The sequence below is a fragment of the Euprymna scolopes genome, chromosome 37 (genome assembly GCF_053919585.1).
Source record: "Euprymna scolopes isolate OS-2025 chromosome 37, ASM5391958v1, whole genome shotgun sequence".
NCBI lineage: Eukaryota > Metazoa > Mollusca > Cephalopoda > Sepiida > Sepiolidae > Euprymna > Euprymna scolopes.
In genome coordinates, this window is record NC_136518.1 from 13,668,942 (window position 1) to 13,682,037 (window position 13,096).

Here is a 13,096-nt window from a genome sequence, read left to right on the forward strand (position 1 = left end):
ATAAACAAAGATTGTACAAAATATTGTAAAACTCCAAATGTTGCAAAATTTTAGTTGAAAATTAGTAAAAGAGAGTAGTAGAGTTATCATGCCTCCAGTGAGATTCGAACTCACGACCCCTGTTTTACGAGACCAGTGCTCTAAACCACTGAGCTATAGAGGCAGACACGCTCCCAACACTTTTTACTAAATTGACATTTTTGCCAAAATATAATCCCAGTATAAACAAAGATTGTACAAAATATTGTAAAACTCCAAATGTTGCAAAATTTTGGTTGAAAATTAGTAAAAGAGAGTAGTAGAGTTATCATGCCTTCAGTGAGATTCGAACTCACGACCCCAGGTTTACGAGACTAGTGCTCTAAACCACTGAGCTATAGAGGCAGAGACCCCCCAACAGTTTTTACTAAATTGACATTTTCGCCAAAATATAATCCCAGTATAAACAAAGATTGTACAAAATATTGTAAAACTCCAAATGTTGCAAAATTTTGGTTGAAAATTAGTAAAAGAGAGTAGTAGAGTTATCATGCCTCCAGTGAGATTCGAACTCACGACCCCTGGTTTACGAGACCAGTGCTCTAAACCACTGAGCTATAGAGGCAGACACGCTCCCAACACTTTTTACTAAATTGACATTTTTGCCAAAATATAATCCCAGTATAAACAAAGATTGTACAAAATATTGTAAAACTCCAAATGTTGCAAAATTTTGGTTGAACATTAGTAAAAGAGAGTAGTAGAGTTATCATGCCTCCAGTGAGATTCGAACTCACGACCCCTGGTTTAGGCGACCAGTGCTCTAAACCACTGAGCTATAGAGGCAGACACGCTCCCAACACTTTTTACTAAATTGACATTTTTGCCAAAATATAATCCCAGTATAAACAAAGATTGTACAAAATATTGTAAAAATCCAAATGTTGCAAAATTTTGGTTGAAAATTAGTAAAAGAGAGTAGTAGAGATATCATTCCTCCAGTGAGATTCGAACTCACGACCCCTGGTTTACGAGACCAGTGCTCGAAATCACTGAGCTATAGAGGCAGACACGTTCCCAACACTTTTTACTAAATTGACATGTTTACCAAAATATAATCCCAGTATAAACAAAGATTGTACAAAATATTGTAAAACTCCAAATGTTGCAAAATTTTGGTTGAAAATTAGTAAAAGAGAGTAGTAGAGTTATCATGCCTCCAGTGAGATTCGAACTCACGACCCCTGGTTTACGAGACCAGTGCTCTAAACCACTGAGCTATAGAGGCAGACACGTTCCCAACACTTTTTACTAAATTGACATGTTTACCAAAATATAATCCCAGTATAAACAAAGATTGTACAAAATATTGTAAAACTCCAAATGTTGCAAAATTTTGGTTGAAAATTAGTAAAAGAGAGTAGTAGAGATATCATGCCTCCAGTGAGATTCGAACTCACGACCCCTGGTTTACTAGACCAGTGCTCTAAACCACTGAGCTATAGAGGCAGACACGTTCCCAACACTTTTTACTAAATTGACATTTTTGCCAAAATATAATCCCAGTATAAACAAAGATTGTACAAAATATTGTAAAAATCCAAATGTTGCAAAATTGTGGTTGAAAATTAGTAAAACAGAGTAGTAGAGATTTCATGCCTCCAGTGAGATTCGAACTCACGACCACTGGTGTACGAGACCAGTGCTCTAAACCACTGAGCTATAGAGGCAGACACGCTCCCAACACTTTTTACTAAATTGACATTTTTGCCAAAATATAATCCCAGTATAAACAAAGATTGTACAAAATATTGTAAAAATCCAAATGTTGCAAAATTTTGGTTGAAAATTAGTAAAAGAGAGTAGTAGAGATATCATGCCTTCAGTGAGATTCGAACTCACGACCCCTGGTTTACGAGACCAGTGCTCTAAACCACTGAGCTATAGAGGCAGACACGTTCCCAACACTTTTTACTAAATTGACATGTTTACCAAAATATAATCCCAGTATAAACAAAGATTGTACAAAATATTGTAAAAATCCAAATGTTGCAAAATTTTGGTTGAAAATTAGTAAAAGTGAGTAGTAGAGATATCATGCCTCCAGTGAGATTCGAACTCACGACCCCTGGTTTACGAGACCAGTGCTCTAAACCACTGAGCTATAGAGGCAGACACGTTCCCAACACTTTTTACTAAATTGACATTTTTGCCAAAATATAATCCAAGTATAAACAAAGATTGGTCAAAATATTGTAAAAATCCAAATGTTGCAAAATTTTGGTTGAAAATTAGTAAAACAGAGTAGTAGAGATTTCATGCCTCCAGTGAGATTCGAACTCACGACCACTGGTGTACGAGGCCAGTGCTCTAAACCACTGAGCTATAGAGGCAGACACGCTCCCAACACTTTTTACTAAATTGACATTTTTGCCAAAATATAATCCCAGTATAAACAAAGATTGTACAAAATATTGTAAAACTCCAAATGTTGCAAAATTTTGGTTGAAAATTAGTAAAAGAGAGTAGTAGAGTTATCATGCCTCCAGTGAGATTCGAACTCACGACCCCTGGTTTACGAGACCAGTGCTCTAAACCACTGAGCTATAGAGGCAGACACGCTCCCAACACTTTTTACTAAATTGACATTTTTGCCAAAATATAATCCCAGTATAAACAAAGATTGTACAAAATATTGTAAAACTCCAAATGTTGCAAAATTTTGGTTGAAAATTAGTAAAAGAGAGTAGTAGAGTTATCATGCCTCCAGTGAGATTCGAACTATCGACCCCTGGTTTACGAGACCAGTGCTCTAAACCACTGAGCTATAGAGGCAGACACGCTCCCAACACTTTTTACTAAATTGACATTTTTGCCAAAATATAATCCCAGTATAAACAAAGATTGTACAAAATATTGTAAAAATCCAAATGTTGCAAAATTTTGGTTGAAAATTAGTAAAAGAGAGTAGTAGAGATATCATTCCTCCAGTGAGATTCGAACTCACGACCCCTGGTTTACGAGACCAGTGCTCGAAATCACTGAGCTATAGAGGCAGACACGTTCCCAACACTTTTTACTAAATTGACATGTTTACCAAAATATAATCCCAGTATAAACAAAGATTGTACAAAATATTGTAAAACTCCAAATGTTGCAAAATTTTGGTTGAAAATTAGTAAAAGAGAGTAGTAGAGATATCATGCCTCCAGTGAGATTCGAACTCACGACCCCTGGTTTACGAGACCAGTGCTCTAAACCACTGAGCTATAGAGGCAGACACGTTCCCAACACTTTTTACTAAATTGACATGTTTACCAAAATATAATCCCAGTATAAACAAAGATTGTACAAAATATTGTAAAACTCCAAATGTTGCAAAATTTTGGTTGAAAATTAGTAAAAGAGAGTAGTAGAGATATCATGCCTCCAGTGAGATTCGAACTCACGACCCCTGGTTTACGAGACCAGTGTTCTAAACCACTGAGCTATAGAGGCAGACACGTTCCCAACACTTTTTACTAAATTGACATTTTTGCCAAAATATAATCCCAGTATAAACAAAGATTGTACAAAATATTGTAAAAATCCAAATGTTGCAAAATTGTGGTTGAAAATTAGTGAAACAGAGTAGTAGAGATTTCATGCCTCCAGTGAGATTCGAACTCACGACCACTGGTGTACGAGGCCAGTGCTCTAAACCACTGAGCTATAGAGGCAGACACGCTCCCAACACTTTTTACTAAATTGACATTTTTGCCAAAATATAATCCCAGTATAAACAAAGATTGTACAAAATATTGTAAAAATCCAAATGTTGCAAAATTTTGGTTGAAAATTAGTAAAAGAGAGTAGTAGAGATATCATGCCTCCAGTGAGATTCGAACTCACGACCCCTGGTTTACGAGACCAGTGCTCTAAACCACTGAGCTATAGAGGCAGACACGTTCCCAACACTTTTTACTAAATTGACATGTTTACCAAAATATAATTCCAGTATAAACAAAGATTGTACAAAATATTGTAAAAATCCAAATGTTGCAAAATTTTGGTTGAAAATTAGTAAAAGTGAGTAGTAGAGATATCATGCCTCCAGTGAGATTCGAACTCACGACCCCTGGTTTACGAGACCAGTGCTCTAAACCACTGAGCTATAGAGGCAGACACGTTCCCAACACTTTTTACTTAATTGAGATTTTTGCCAAAATATAATCCAAGTATAAACAAAGATTGGTCAAAATATTGTAAAAATCCAAATGTTGCAAAATTTTGGTTGAAAATTAGTAAAACAGAGTAGTAGAGATTTCATGCCTCCAGTGAGATTCGAACTCACGACCACTGGTGTACGAGGCCAGTGCTCTAAACCACTGAGCTATAGAGGCAGACACGCTCCCAACACTTTTTACTAAATTGACATGTTTACCAAAATATAATCCCAGTATAAACAAAGATTGTACAAAATATTGTAAAAATCCAAATGTTGCAAATATTGGTTGAAAATTAGTAAAAGTGAGTTGTAGAGATATCATGCCTCCAGTGAGATTCGAACTCACGACCCCTGGGTTACGAGACCAGTGCTCTAAACCACTGAGCTATAGAGGCAGACACGTTCCCAACACTTTTTACTAAATTGAGATTTTTTCCAAAATATAATCCTAGTATAAACAAAGATTGGTCAAAATATTGTAAAAATCCAAATGTTGCAAAATTTTGGTTGAAAATTAGTAAAACAGAGTAGTAGAGATTTCATGCCTCCAGTGAGATTCGAACTCACGACCACTGGTGTACGAGGCCAGTGCTCTAAACCACTGAGCTATAGAGGCAGACACGCTCCCAACACTTTTTACTAAATTGACATTTTTGCCAAAATATAATCCCAGTATAAACAAAGATTGTACAAAATATTGTAAAAATCCAAATGTTGCAAAATTTTGGTTGAAAATTAGTAAAAGAGAGTAGTAGAGTTATCATGCCTCCAGTGAGATTCGAACTCACGACCCCTGGTTTACGAGACCAGTTCTCTACACCACTGAGCTATAGAGGCAGACACGCTCCCAACACTTTTTACTAAATTGACATTTTTGCCAAAATATAATCCAAGTATAAACAAAGATTGTACAAAATATTGTAACACTCCAAATGTTGCAAAATTTTGGTTGAAAATTAGTAAAAGAGAGTAGTAGAGTAATCATGCCGCCAGTGAGATTCGAACTCACGACCCATGTTTTACGAGACCAGTGCTCTAAACCACTGAGCTATAGAGGCAGACACGCTCCCGACACTTTTTACTAAATTGACATTTTTTCCAAAATATAATCCCAATATAAACAAAGATTGTACAAAATATTGTAAAAATCCAAATGTTGCAAAATTTTGGTTGAAAATTAGTAAAAGAGAGTAGTAGAGTTATCATGCCTTCAGTGAGATTCGAACTCACGACCCCAGGTTTACGAGACTAGTGCTCTAAACCACTGAGCTATAGAGGCAGAGACCCCCCAACAGTTTTTACTAAATTTACATTTTCGCCAAAATATAATCCCAGTATAAACAAAGATTGTACAAAATATTGTAAAACTCCAAATGTTGCAAAATTTTGGTTGAAAATTAGTAAAAGAGAGTAGTAGAGTTATCATGCCTCCAGTGAGATTCGAACTCACGACCCCTGGTTTACGAGACCAGTGCTCTAAACCACTGAGCTATAGAGGCAGACACGCTCCCAACACTTTTTACTAAATTGACATTTTTGCCAAAATATAATCCCAGTATAAACAAAGATTGTACAAAATATTGTAAAAATCCAAATGTTGCAAAATTTTGGTTGAAAATTAGTAAAAGAGAGTAGTAGAGATATCATTCCTCCAGTGAGATTCGAACTCACGACCCCTGGTTTACGAGACCAGTGCTCTAAACCACTGAGCTATAGAGGCAGACACGTTCCTAACACTTTTTACTAAATTGAGATTTTTGCCAAAATATAATCCAAGTATAAACAAAGATTGGTCAAAATATTGTAAAAATCCAAATGTTGCAAAATTTTGGTTGAAAATTAGTAAAACAGAGTAGTAGAGATTTCATGCCTCCAGTGAGATTCGAACTCACGACCACTGGTGTACGAGGCCAGTGCTCTAAACCACTGAGCTATAGAGGCAGACACGCTCCCAACACTTTTTACTAAATTGACATGTTTACCAAAATATAATCCCAGTATAAACAAAGATTGTACAAAATATTGTAAAAATCCAAATGTTGCAAATTTTGGTTGAAAATTAGTAAAAGTGAGTTGTAGAGATATCATGCCTCCAGTGAGATTCGAACTCACGACCCCTGGTTTACGAGACCAGTGCTCTAAACCACTGAGCTATAGAGGCAGACACGTTCCCAACACTTTTTACTAAATTGAGATTTTTGCCAAAATATAATCCTAGTATAAACAAAGATTGGTCAAAATATTGTAAAAATCCAAATGTTACAAAATTTTGGTTGAAAATTAGTAAAACAGAGTAGTAGAGATTTCATGCCTCCAGTGAGATTCGAACTCACGACCACTGGTGTACGAGGCCAGTGCTCTAAACCACTGAGCTATAGAGGCAGACACGCTCCCAACACTTTTTACTAAATTGACATTTTTGCCAAAATATAATCCCAGTATAAACAAAGATTGTACAAAATATTGTAAAAATCCAAATGTTGCAAAATTTTGGTTGAAAATTAGTAAAAGAGAGTAGCAGAGTTATCATGCCTCCAGTGAGATTCGAACTCACGACCCCTGGTTTACGAGACCAGTGCTCTATACCACTGAGCTATAGAGGCAGACACGCTCCCAACACTTTTTACTAAATTGACATTTTTGCCAAAATATAATCCAAGTATAAACAAAGATTGTACAAAATATTGTAACACTCCAAATGTTGCAAAATTTTGGTTGAAAATTAGTAAAAGAGAGTAGTAGAGTTATCATGCCTCCAGTGAGATTCGAACTCACGACCCATGTTTTACGAGACCAGTGCTCTAAACCACTGAGCTATAGAGGCAGACACGCTCCCGACACTTTTTACTAAATTGACATTTTTTCCAAAATATAATCCCAATATAAACAAAGATTGTACAAAATATTGTAAAACTCCAAATGTTGCAAAATTTTGGTTGAAAATTAGTAAAAGAGAGTAGTAGAGATTTCATGCCTTCAGTGAGATTCGAACTCACGACCCCAGGTTTACGAGACTAGTGCTCTAAACCACTGTGCTATAGAGGCAGAGACCCCCCAACAGTTTTTACTAAATTGACATTTTCGCCAAAATATAATCCCAGTATAAACAAAGATTGTACAAAATATTGTAAAACTCCAAATGTTGCAAAATTTTGGTTGAAAATTAGTAAAAGAGAGTAGTAGAGATATCATGCCTCCAGTGAGATTCGAACTCACGACCCCTGGTTTACGAGACCAGTGCTCTAAACCACTGAGCTATAGAGGCAGACACGCTCCCAACACTTTTTACTAAATTGACATTTTTGCCAAAATATAATCCCAGTATAAACAAAGATTGTACAAAATATTGTAAAAATCCAAATGTTGCAAAATTTTGGTTGAAAATTAGTAAAAGAGAGTAGTAGAGATATCATTCCTCCAGTGAGATTCGAACTCACGACCCCTGGTTTACGAGACCAGTGCTCGAAATCAATGAGCTATAGAGGCAGACACGTTCCCAACACTTTTTACTAAATTGACATGTTTACCAAAATATAATCCCAGTATAAACAAAGATTGTACAAAATATTGTAAAACTCCAAATGTTGCAAAATTTTGGTTGAAAATTAGTAAAAGAGAGTAGTAGAGATATCATGCCTCCAGTGAGATTCGAACTCACGACCCCTGGTTTACGAGACCAGTGCTCTAAACCACTGAGCTATAGAGGCAGACACGTTCCCAACACTTTTTACTAAATTGACATGTTTACCAAAATATAATCCCAGTATAAACAAAGATTGTACAAAATATTGTAAAACTCCAAATGTTGCAAAATTTTGGTTGAAAATTAGTAAAAGAGAGTAGTAGAGATATCATGCCTCCAGTGAGATTCGAACTCACGACCCCTGGTTTACGAGACCAGTGCTCTAAACCACTGAGCTATAGAGGCAGACACGTTCCCAACACTTTTTACTAAATTGACATTTTTGCCAAAATATAATTCCAGTATAAACAAAGATTGTACAAAATATTGTAAAAATCCAAATGTTTCAAAATTTTGGTAGAAAATTAGTAAAAGAGAGTAGTAGAGATATCATGCCTCCAGTGAGATTCGAACTCACGACCACTGGTGTACGAGGCCAGTGCTCTAAACCACTGAGCTATAGAGGCAGACACGCTCCCAACACTTTTTACTAAATTGACATTTTTTCCAACATATAATCCCAGTATAAACAAAGATTGTACAAAATATTGTAAAAATCCAAATGTTGCAAAATTTTGGTTGAAAATTAGTAAAAGAGAGTAGTAGAGATATCATGCCTCCAGTGAGATTCGAACTCACGACCCCTGGTTTACGAGACCAGTGCTCTAAACCACTGAGCTATAGAGGCAGACACGTTCCCAACACTTTTTACTAAATTGACATGTTTACCAAAATATAATCCCAGTATAAACAAAGATTGTACAAAATATTGTAAAACTCCAAATGTTGCAAAATTTTGGTTGAAAATTAGTAAAAGTGAGTAGTAGAGATATCATGCCTCCAGTGAGATTCGAACTCACGACCCCTGGTTTACGAGACCAGTGCTCTAAACCACTGAGCTATAGAGGCAGACACGTTCCCAACACTTTTTACTAAATTGAGATTTTTGCCAAAATATAATCCAAGTATAAACAAAAATTGGTCAAAATATTGTAAAAACCCAAATGTTGCAAAATTTTGGTTGAAAATTAGTAAAACAGAGTAGTAGAGATTTCATGCCTCCAGTGAGATTCGAACTCACGACCACTGGTGTACGAGGCCAGTGCTCTAAACCACTGAGCTATAGAGGCAGACACGCTCCCAACACTTTTTACTAAATTGACATTTTTGCCAAAATATAATCCCAGTATAAACAAAGATTGTACAAAATATTGTAAAAATCCAAATGTTGCAAAATTTTGGTTGAAAATTAGTAAAAGAGAGTAGTAGAGTTATCATGCCTCCAGTGAGATTCGAACTCACGACCCCTGGGTTACGAGACCAGTGCTCGAAATCACTGAGCTATAGAGGCAGACACGTTCCCAACACTTTTTACTAAATTGACATGTTTACCAAAATATAATCCCAGTATAAACAAAGATTGTACAAAATATTGTAAAACTCCAAATGTTGCAAAATTTTGGTTGAAAATTAGTAAAAGAGAGTAGTAGAGATATCATGCCTCCAGTGAGATTCGAACTCACGACCCCTGGTTTACGAGACCAGTGCTCTAAACCACTGAGCTATAGAGGCAGACACGTTCCCAATACTTTTTACTAAATTGACATGTTTACCAAAATATAATCCCAGTATAAACAAAGATTGTACAAAATATTGTAAAAATCCAAATGTTGCAAAATTTTGGTTGAAAATTAGTAAAAGAGAGTAGTAGAGTTATCATGCCTTCAGTGAGATTCGAACTCACGACCCCAGGTTTACGAGACTAGTGCTCTAAACCACTGAGCTATAGAGGCAGAGACCCCCCAACAGTTTTTACTAAATTTACATTTTCGCCAAAATATAATCCCAGTATAAACAAAGATTGTACAAAATATTGTAAAACTCCAAATGTTGCAAAATTTTGGTTGAAAATTAGTAAAAGAGAGTAGTAGAGTTATCATGCCTCCAGTGAGATTCGAACTCACGACCCCTGGTTTACGAGACCAGTGCTCTAAACCACTGAGCTATAGAGGCAGACACGCTCCCAACACTTTTTACTAAATTGACATTTTTGCCAAAATATAATCCCAGTATAAACAAAGATTGTACAAAATATTGTAAAAATCCAAATGTTGCAAAATTTTGGTTGAAAATTAGTAAAAGAGAGTAGTAGAGATATCATTCCTCCAGTGAGATTCGAACTCACGACCCCTGGTTTACGAGACCAGTGCTCTAAACCACTGAGCTATAGAGGCAGACACGTTCCTAACACTTTTTACTAAATTGAGATTTTTGCCAAAATATAATCCAAGTATAAACAAAGATTGGTCAAAATATTGTAAAAATCCAAATGTTGCAAAATTTTGGTTGAAAATTAGTAAAACAGAGTAGTAGAGATTTCATGCCTCCAGTGAGATTCGAACTCACGACCACTGGTGTACGAGGCCAGTGCTCTAAACCACTGAGCTATAGAGGCAGACACGCTCCCAACACTTTTTACTAAATTGACATGTTTACCAAAATATAATCCCAGTATAAACAAAGATTGTACAAAATATTGTAAAAATCCAAATGTTGCAAATTTTGGTTGAAAATTAGTAAAAGTGAGTTGTAGAGATATCATGCCTCCAGTGAGATTCGAACTCACGACCCCTGGTTTACGAGACCAGTGCTCTAAACCACTGAGCTATAGAGGCAGACACGTTCCCAACACTTTTTACTAAATTGAGATTTTTGCCAAAATATAATCCTAGTATAAACAAAGATTGGTCAAAATATTGTAAAAATCCAAATGTTACAAAATTTTGGTTGAAAATTAGTAAAACAGAGTAGTAGAGATTTCATGCCTCCAGTGAGATTCGAACTCACGACCACTGGTGTACGAGGCCAGTGCTCTAAACCACTGAGCTATAGAGGCAGACACGCTCCCAACACTTTTTACTAAATTGACATTTTTGCCAAAATATAATCCCAGTATAAACAAAGATTGTACAAAATATTGTAAAAATCCAAATGTTGCAAAATTTTGGTTGAAAATTAGTAAAAGAGAGTAGTAGAGTTATCATGCCTCCAGTGAGATTCGAACTCACGACCCCTGGTTTACGAGACCAGTGCTCTATACCACTGAGCTATAGAGGCAGACACGCTCCCAACACTTTTTACTAAATTGACATTTTTGCCAAAATATAATCCAAGTATAAACAAAGATTGTACAAAATATTGTAACACTCCAAATGTTGCAAAATTTTGGTTGAAAATTAGTAAAAGAGAGTAGTAGAGTTATCATGCCTCCAGTGAGATTCGAACTCACGACCCATGTTTTACGAGACCAGTGCTCTAAACCACTGAGCTATAGAGGCAGACACGCTCCCGACACTTTTTACTAAATTGACATTTTTTCCAAAATATAATCCCAATATAAACAAAGATTGTACAAAATATTGTAAAACTCCAAATGTTGCAAAATTTTGGTTGAAAATTAGTAAAAGAGAGTAGTAGAGATTTCATGCCTTCAGTGAGATTCGAACTCACGACCCCAGGTTTACGAGACTAGTGCTCTAAACCACTGTGCTATAGAGGCAGAGACCCCCCAACAGTTTTTACTAAATTGACATTTTCGCCAAAATATAATCCCAGTATAAACAAAGATTGTACAAAATATTGTAAAACTCCAAATGTTGCAAAATTTTGGTTGAAAATTAGTAAAAGAGAGTAGTAGAGATATCATGCCTCCAGTGAGATTCGAACTCACGACCCCTGGTTTACGAGACCAGTGCTCTAAACCACTGAGCTATAGAGGCAGACACGCTCCCAACACTTTTTACTAAATTGACATTTTTGCCAAAATATAATCCCAGTATAAACAAAGATTGTACAAAATATTGTAAAAATCCAAATGTTGCAAAATTTTGGTTGAAAATTAGTAAAAGAGAGTAGTAGAGATATCATTCCTCCAGTGAGATTCGAACTCACGACCCCTGGTTTACGAGACCAGTGCTCGAAATCAATGAGCTATAGAGGCAGACACGTTCCCAACACTTTTTACTAAATTGACATGTTTACCAAAATATAATCCCAGTATAAACAAAGATTGTACAAAATATTGTAAAACTCCAAATGTTGCAAAATTTTGGTTGAAAATTAGTAAAAGAGAGTAGTAGAGATATCATGCCTCCAGTGAGATTCGAACTCACGACCCCTGGTTTACGAGACCAGTGCTCTAAACCACTGAGCTATAGAGGCAGACACGTTCCCAACACTTTTTACTAAATTGACATGTTTACCAAAATATAATCCCAGTATAAACAAAGATTGTACAAAATATTGTAAAACTCCAAATGTTGCAAAATTTTGGTTGAAAATTAGTAAAAGAGAGTAGTAGAGATATCATGCCTCCAGTGAGATTCGAACTCACGACCCCTGGTTTACGAGACCAGTGCTCTAAACCACTGAGCTATAGAGGCAGACACGTTCCCAACACTTTTTACTAAATTGACATTTTTGCCAAAATATAATTCCAGTATAAACAAAGATTGTACAAAATATTGTAAAAATCCAAATGTTTCAAAATTTTGGTAGAAAATTAGTAAAAGAGAGTAGTAGAGATATCATGCCTCCAGTGAGATTCGAACTCACGACCACTGGTGTACGAGGCCAGTGCTCTAAACCACTGAGCTATAGAGGCAGACACGCTCCCAACACTTTTTACTAAATTGACATTTTTTCCAACATATAATCCCAGTATAAACAAAGATTGTACAAAATATTGTAAAAATCAAATGTTGCAAAATTTTGGTTGAAAATTAGTAAAAGAGAGTAGTAGAGATATCATGCCTCCAGTGAGATTCGAACTCACGACCCCTGGTTTACGAGACCAGTGCTCTAAACCACTGAGCTATAGAGGCAGACACGTTCCCAACACTTTTTACTAAATTGACATGTTTACCAAAATATAATCCCAGTATAAACAAAGATTGTACAAAATATTGTAAAACTCCAAATGTTGCAAAATTTTGGTTGAAAATTAGTAAAAGTGAGTAGTAGAGATATCATGCCTCCAGTGAGATTCGAACTCACGACCCCTGGTTTACGAGACCAGTGCTCTAAACCACTGAGCTATAGAGGCAGACACGTTCCCAACACTTTTTACTAAATTGAGATTTTTGCCAAAATATAATCCAAGTATAAACAAAAATTGGTCAAAATATTGTAAAAACCCAAATGTTGCAAAATTTTGGTTGAAAATTAGT

At 36.0% G+C, this 13,096-nt stretch overlaps 1 protein-coding gene and 55 non-coding genes across 56 annotated transcripts in view; 1 reads left to right on the top strand and 55 right to left on the bottom strand.

Annotated features, from left to right (window-relative positions):
• Positions 1-13,096, top strand: part of LOC145261094 (uncharacterized) — a 201,983-nt gene that overhangs the window by 117,347 nt on the left and 71,540 nt on the right. The window lies entirely within an intron of this gene.
• Positions 90-163, bottom strand: Trnat-cgu (transfer RNA threonine (anticodon CGU)). The gene has a single exon. It is a non-coding gene; the product is annotated as a tRNA-Thr (tRNA).
• Positions 311-384, bottom strand: Trnat-cgu (transfer RNA threonine (anticodon CGU)). The gene has a single exon. It is a non-coding gene; the product is annotated as a tRNA-Thr (tRNA).
• Trnat-cgu (transfer RNA threonine (anticodon CGU)) lies at positions 531-604 on the bottom strand. Its single transcript has one exon. It is a non-coding gene; the product is annotated as a tRNA-Thr (tRNA).
• Trnar-ccu (transfer RNA arginine (anticodon CCU)) lies at positions 752-825 on the bottom strand. The gene has a single exon. It is a non-coding gene; the product is annotated as a tRNA-Arg (tRNA).
• Positions 973-1,046, bottom strand: Trnat-cgu (transfer RNA threonine (anticodon CGU)). Its single transcript has one exon. It is a non-coding gene; the product is annotated as a tRNA-Thr (tRNA).
• On the bottom strand, positions 1,194-1,267 carry Trnat-cgu (transfer RNA threonine (anticodon CGU)). The gene has a single exon. It is a non-coding gene; the product is annotated as a tRNA-Thr (tRNA).
• Positions 1,415-1,488, bottom strand: Trnat-agu (transfer RNA threonine (anticodon AGU)). The gene has a single exon. It is a non-coding gene; the product is annotated as a tRNA-Thr (tRNA).
• Positions 1,636-1,709, bottom strand: Trnat-cgu (transfer RNA threonine (anticodon CGU)). Its single transcript has one exon. It is a non-coding gene; the product is annotated as a tRNA-Thr (tRNA).
• Trnat-cgu (transfer RNA threonine (anticodon CGU)) lies at positions 1,857-1,930 on the bottom strand. The gene has a single exon. It is a non-coding gene; the product is annotated as a tRNA-Thr (tRNA).
• Positions 2,078-2,151, bottom strand: Trnat-cgu (transfer RNA threonine (anticodon CGU)). Its single transcript has one exon. It is a non-coding gene; the product is annotated as a tRNA-Thr (tRNA).
• Trnat-cgu (transfer RNA threonine (anticodon CGU)) lies at positions 2,299-2,372 on the bottom strand. Its single transcript has one exon. It is a non-coding gene; the product is annotated as a tRNA-Thr (tRNA).
• Trnat-cgu (transfer RNA threonine (anticodon CGU)) lies at positions 2,520-2,593 on the bottom strand. The gene has a single exon. It is a non-coding gene; the product is annotated as a tRNA-Thr (tRNA).
• Trnat-cgu (transfer RNA threonine (anticodon CGU)) lies at positions 2,741-2,814 on the bottom strand. Its single transcript has one exon. It is a non-coding gene; the product is annotated as a tRNA-Thr (tRNA).
• Trnat-cgu (transfer RNA threonine (anticodon CGU)) lies at positions 2,962-3,035 on the bottom strand. The gene has a single exon. It is a non-coding gene; the product is annotated as a tRNA-Thr (tRNA).
• On the bottom strand, positions 3,183-3,256 carry Trnat-cgu (transfer RNA threonine (anticodon CGU)). The gene has a single exon. It is a non-coding gene; the product is annotated as a tRNA-Thr (tRNA).
• Positions 3,404-3,477, bottom strand: Trnat-cgu (transfer RNA threonine (anticodon CGU)). Its single transcript has one exon. It is a non-coding gene; the product is annotated as a tRNA-Thr (tRNA).
• Positions 3,625-3,698, bottom strand: Trnat-cgu (transfer RNA threonine (anticodon CGU)). The gene has a single exon. It is a non-coding gene; the product is annotated as a tRNA-Thr (tRNA).
• Trnat-cgu (transfer RNA threonine (anticodon CGU)) lies at positions 3,846-3,919 on the bottom strand. The gene has a single exon. It is a non-coding gene; the product is annotated as a tRNA-Thr (tRNA).
• Positions 4,067-4,140, bottom strand: Trnat-cgu (transfer RNA threonine (anticodon CGU)). Its single transcript has one exon. It is a non-coding gene; the product is annotated as a tRNA-Thr (tRNA).
• On the bottom strand, positions 4,288-4,361 carry Trnat-cgu (transfer RNA threonine (anticodon CGU)). Its single transcript has one exon. It is a non-coding gene; the product is annotated as a tRNA-Thr (tRNA).
• Trnat-cgu (transfer RNA threonine (anticodon CGU)) lies at positions 4,508-4,581 on the bottom strand. Its single transcript has one exon. It is a non-coding gene; the product is annotated as a tRNA-Thr (tRNA).
• Positions 4,729-4,802, bottom strand: Trnat-cgu (transfer RNA threonine (anticodon CGU)). Its single transcript has one exon. It is a non-coding gene; the product is annotated as a tRNA-Thr (tRNA).
• On the bottom strand, positions 4,950-5,023 carry Trnat-cgu (transfer RNA threonine (anticodon CGU)). The gene has a single exon. It is a non-coding gene; the product is annotated as a tRNA-Thr (tRNA).
• Positions 5,171-5,244, bottom strand: Trnat-cgu (transfer RNA threonine (anticodon CGU)). The gene has a single exon. It is a non-coding gene; the product is annotated as a tRNA-Thr (tRNA).
• Positions 5,392-5,465, bottom strand: Trnat-cgu (transfer RNA threonine (anticodon CGU)). Its single transcript has one exon. It is a non-coding gene; the product is annotated as a tRNA-Thr (tRNA).
• Trnat-cgu (transfer RNA threonine (anticodon CGU)) lies at positions 5,612-5,685 on the bottom strand. Its single transcript has one exon. It is a non-coding gene; the product is annotated as a tRNA-Thr (tRNA).
• Positions 5,833-5,906, bottom strand: Trnat-cgu (transfer RNA threonine (anticodon CGU)). Its single transcript has one exon. It is a non-coding gene; the product is annotated as a tRNA-Thr (tRNA).
• On the bottom strand, positions 6,054-6,127 carry Trnat-cgu (transfer RNA threonine (anticodon CGU)). The gene has a single exon. It is a non-coding gene; the product is annotated as a tRNA-Thr (tRNA).
• On the bottom strand, positions 6,274-6,347 carry Trnat-cgu (transfer RNA threonine (anticodon CGU)). Its single transcript has one exon. It is a non-coding gene; the product is annotated as a tRNA-Thr (tRNA).
• On the bottom strand, positions 6,495-6,568 carry Trnat-cgu (transfer RNA threonine (anticodon CGU)). The gene has a single exon. It is a non-coding gene; the product is annotated as a tRNA-Thr (tRNA).
• Positions 6,716-6,789, bottom strand: Trnat-cgu (transfer RNA threonine (anticodon CGU)). Its single transcript has one exon. It is a non-coding gene; the product is annotated as a tRNA-Thr (tRNA).
• Positions 6,937-7,010, bottom strand: Trnat-cgu (transfer RNA threonine (anticodon CGU)). Its single transcript has one exon. It is a non-coding gene; the product is annotated as a tRNA-Thr (tRNA).
• Positions 7,378-7,451, bottom strand: Trnat-cgu (transfer RNA threonine (anticodon CGU)). Its single transcript has one exon. It is a non-coding gene; the product is annotated as a tRNA-Thr (tRNA).
• On the bottom strand, positions 7,820-7,893 carry Trnat-cgu (transfer RNA threonine (anticodon CGU)). The gene has a single exon. It is a non-coding gene; the product is annotated as a tRNA-Thr (tRNA).
• Positions 8,041-8,114, bottom strand: Trnat-cgu (transfer RNA threonine (anticodon CGU)). Its single transcript has one exon. It is a non-coding gene; the product is annotated as a tRNA-Thr (tRNA).
• On the bottom strand, positions 8,262-8,335 carry Trnat-cgu (transfer RNA threonine (anticodon CGU)). The gene has a single exon. It is a non-coding gene; the product is annotated as a tRNA-Thr (tRNA).
• Positions 8,483-8,556, bottom strand: Trnat-cgu (transfer RNA threonine (anticodon CGU)). The gene has a single exon. It is a non-coding gene; the product is annotated as a tRNA-Thr (tRNA).
• On the bottom strand, positions 8,704-8,777 carry Trnat-cgu (transfer RNA threonine (anticodon CGU)). Its single transcript has one exon. It is a non-coding gene; the product is annotated as a tRNA-Thr (tRNA).
• On the bottom strand, positions 8,925-8,998 carry Trnat-cgu (transfer RNA threonine (anticodon CGU)). The gene has a single exon. It is a non-coding gene; the product is annotated as a tRNA-Thr (tRNA).
• On the bottom strand, positions 9,146-9,219 carry Trnat-cgu (transfer RNA threonine (anticodon CGU)). Its single transcript has one exon. It is a non-coding gene; the product is annotated as a tRNA-Thr (tRNA).
• On the bottom strand, positions 9,367-9,440 carry Trnat-cgu (transfer RNA threonine (anticodon CGU)). Its single transcript has one exon. It is a non-coding gene; the product is annotated as a tRNA-Thr (tRNA).
• On the bottom strand, positions 9,588-9,661 carry Trnat-cgu (transfer RNA threonine (anticodon CGU)). Its single transcript has one exon. It is a non-coding gene; the product is annotated as a tRNA-Thr (tRNA).
• Trnat-cgu (transfer RNA threonine (anticodon CGU)) lies at positions 9,808-9,881 on the bottom strand. The gene has a single exon. It is a non-coding gene; the product is annotated as a tRNA-Thr (tRNA).
• On the bottom strand, positions 10,029-10,102 carry Trnat-cgu (transfer RNA threonine (anticodon CGU)). The gene has a single exon. It is a non-coding gene; the product is annotated as a tRNA-Thr (tRNA).
• On the bottom strand, positions 10,250-10,323 carry Trnat-cgu (transfer RNA threonine (anticodon CGU)). Its single transcript has one exon. It is a non-coding gene; the product is annotated as a tRNA-Thr (tRNA).
• Positions 10,470-10,543, bottom strand: Trnat-cgu (transfer RNA threonine (anticodon CGU)). The gene has a single exon. It is a non-coding gene; the product is annotated as a tRNA-Thr (tRNA).
• On the bottom strand, positions 10,691-10,764 carry Trnat-cgu (transfer RNA threonine (anticodon CGU)). Its single transcript has one exon. It is a non-coding gene; the product is annotated as a tRNA-Thr (tRNA).
• On the bottom strand, positions 10,912-10,985 carry Trnat-cgu (transfer RNA threonine (anticodon CGU)). Its single transcript has one exon. It is a non-coding gene; the product is annotated as a tRNA-Thr (tRNA).
• On the bottom strand, positions 11,133-11,206 carry Trnat-cgu (transfer RNA threonine (anticodon CGU)). The gene has a single exon. It is a non-coding gene; the product is annotated as a tRNA-Thr (tRNA).
• Trnat-cgu (transfer RNA threonine (anticodon CGU)) lies at positions 11,574-11,647 on the bottom strand. Its single transcript has one exon. It is a non-coding gene; the product is annotated as a tRNA-Thr (tRNA).
• Trnat-cgu (transfer RNA threonine (anticodon CGU)) lies at positions 12,016-12,089 on the bottom strand. Its single transcript has one exon. It is a non-coding gene; the product is annotated as a tRNA-Thr (tRNA).
• Trnat-cgu (transfer RNA threonine (anticodon CGU)) lies at positions 12,237-12,310 on the bottom strand. Its single transcript has one exon. It is a non-coding gene; the product is annotated as a tRNA-Thr (tRNA).
• Positions 12,458-12,531, bottom strand: Trnat-cgu (transfer RNA threonine (anticodon CGU)). Its single transcript has one exon. It is a non-coding gene; the product is annotated as a tRNA-Thr (tRNA).
• Trnat-cgu (transfer RNA threonine (anticodon CGU)) lies at positions 12,678-12,751 on the bottom strand. The gene has a single exon. It is a non-coding gene; the product is annotated as a tRNA-Thr (tRNA).
• Trnat-cgu (transfer RNA threonine (anticodon CGU)) lies at positions 12,899-12,972 on the bottom strand. The gene has a single exon. It is a non-coding gene; the product is annotated as a tRNA-Thr (tRNA).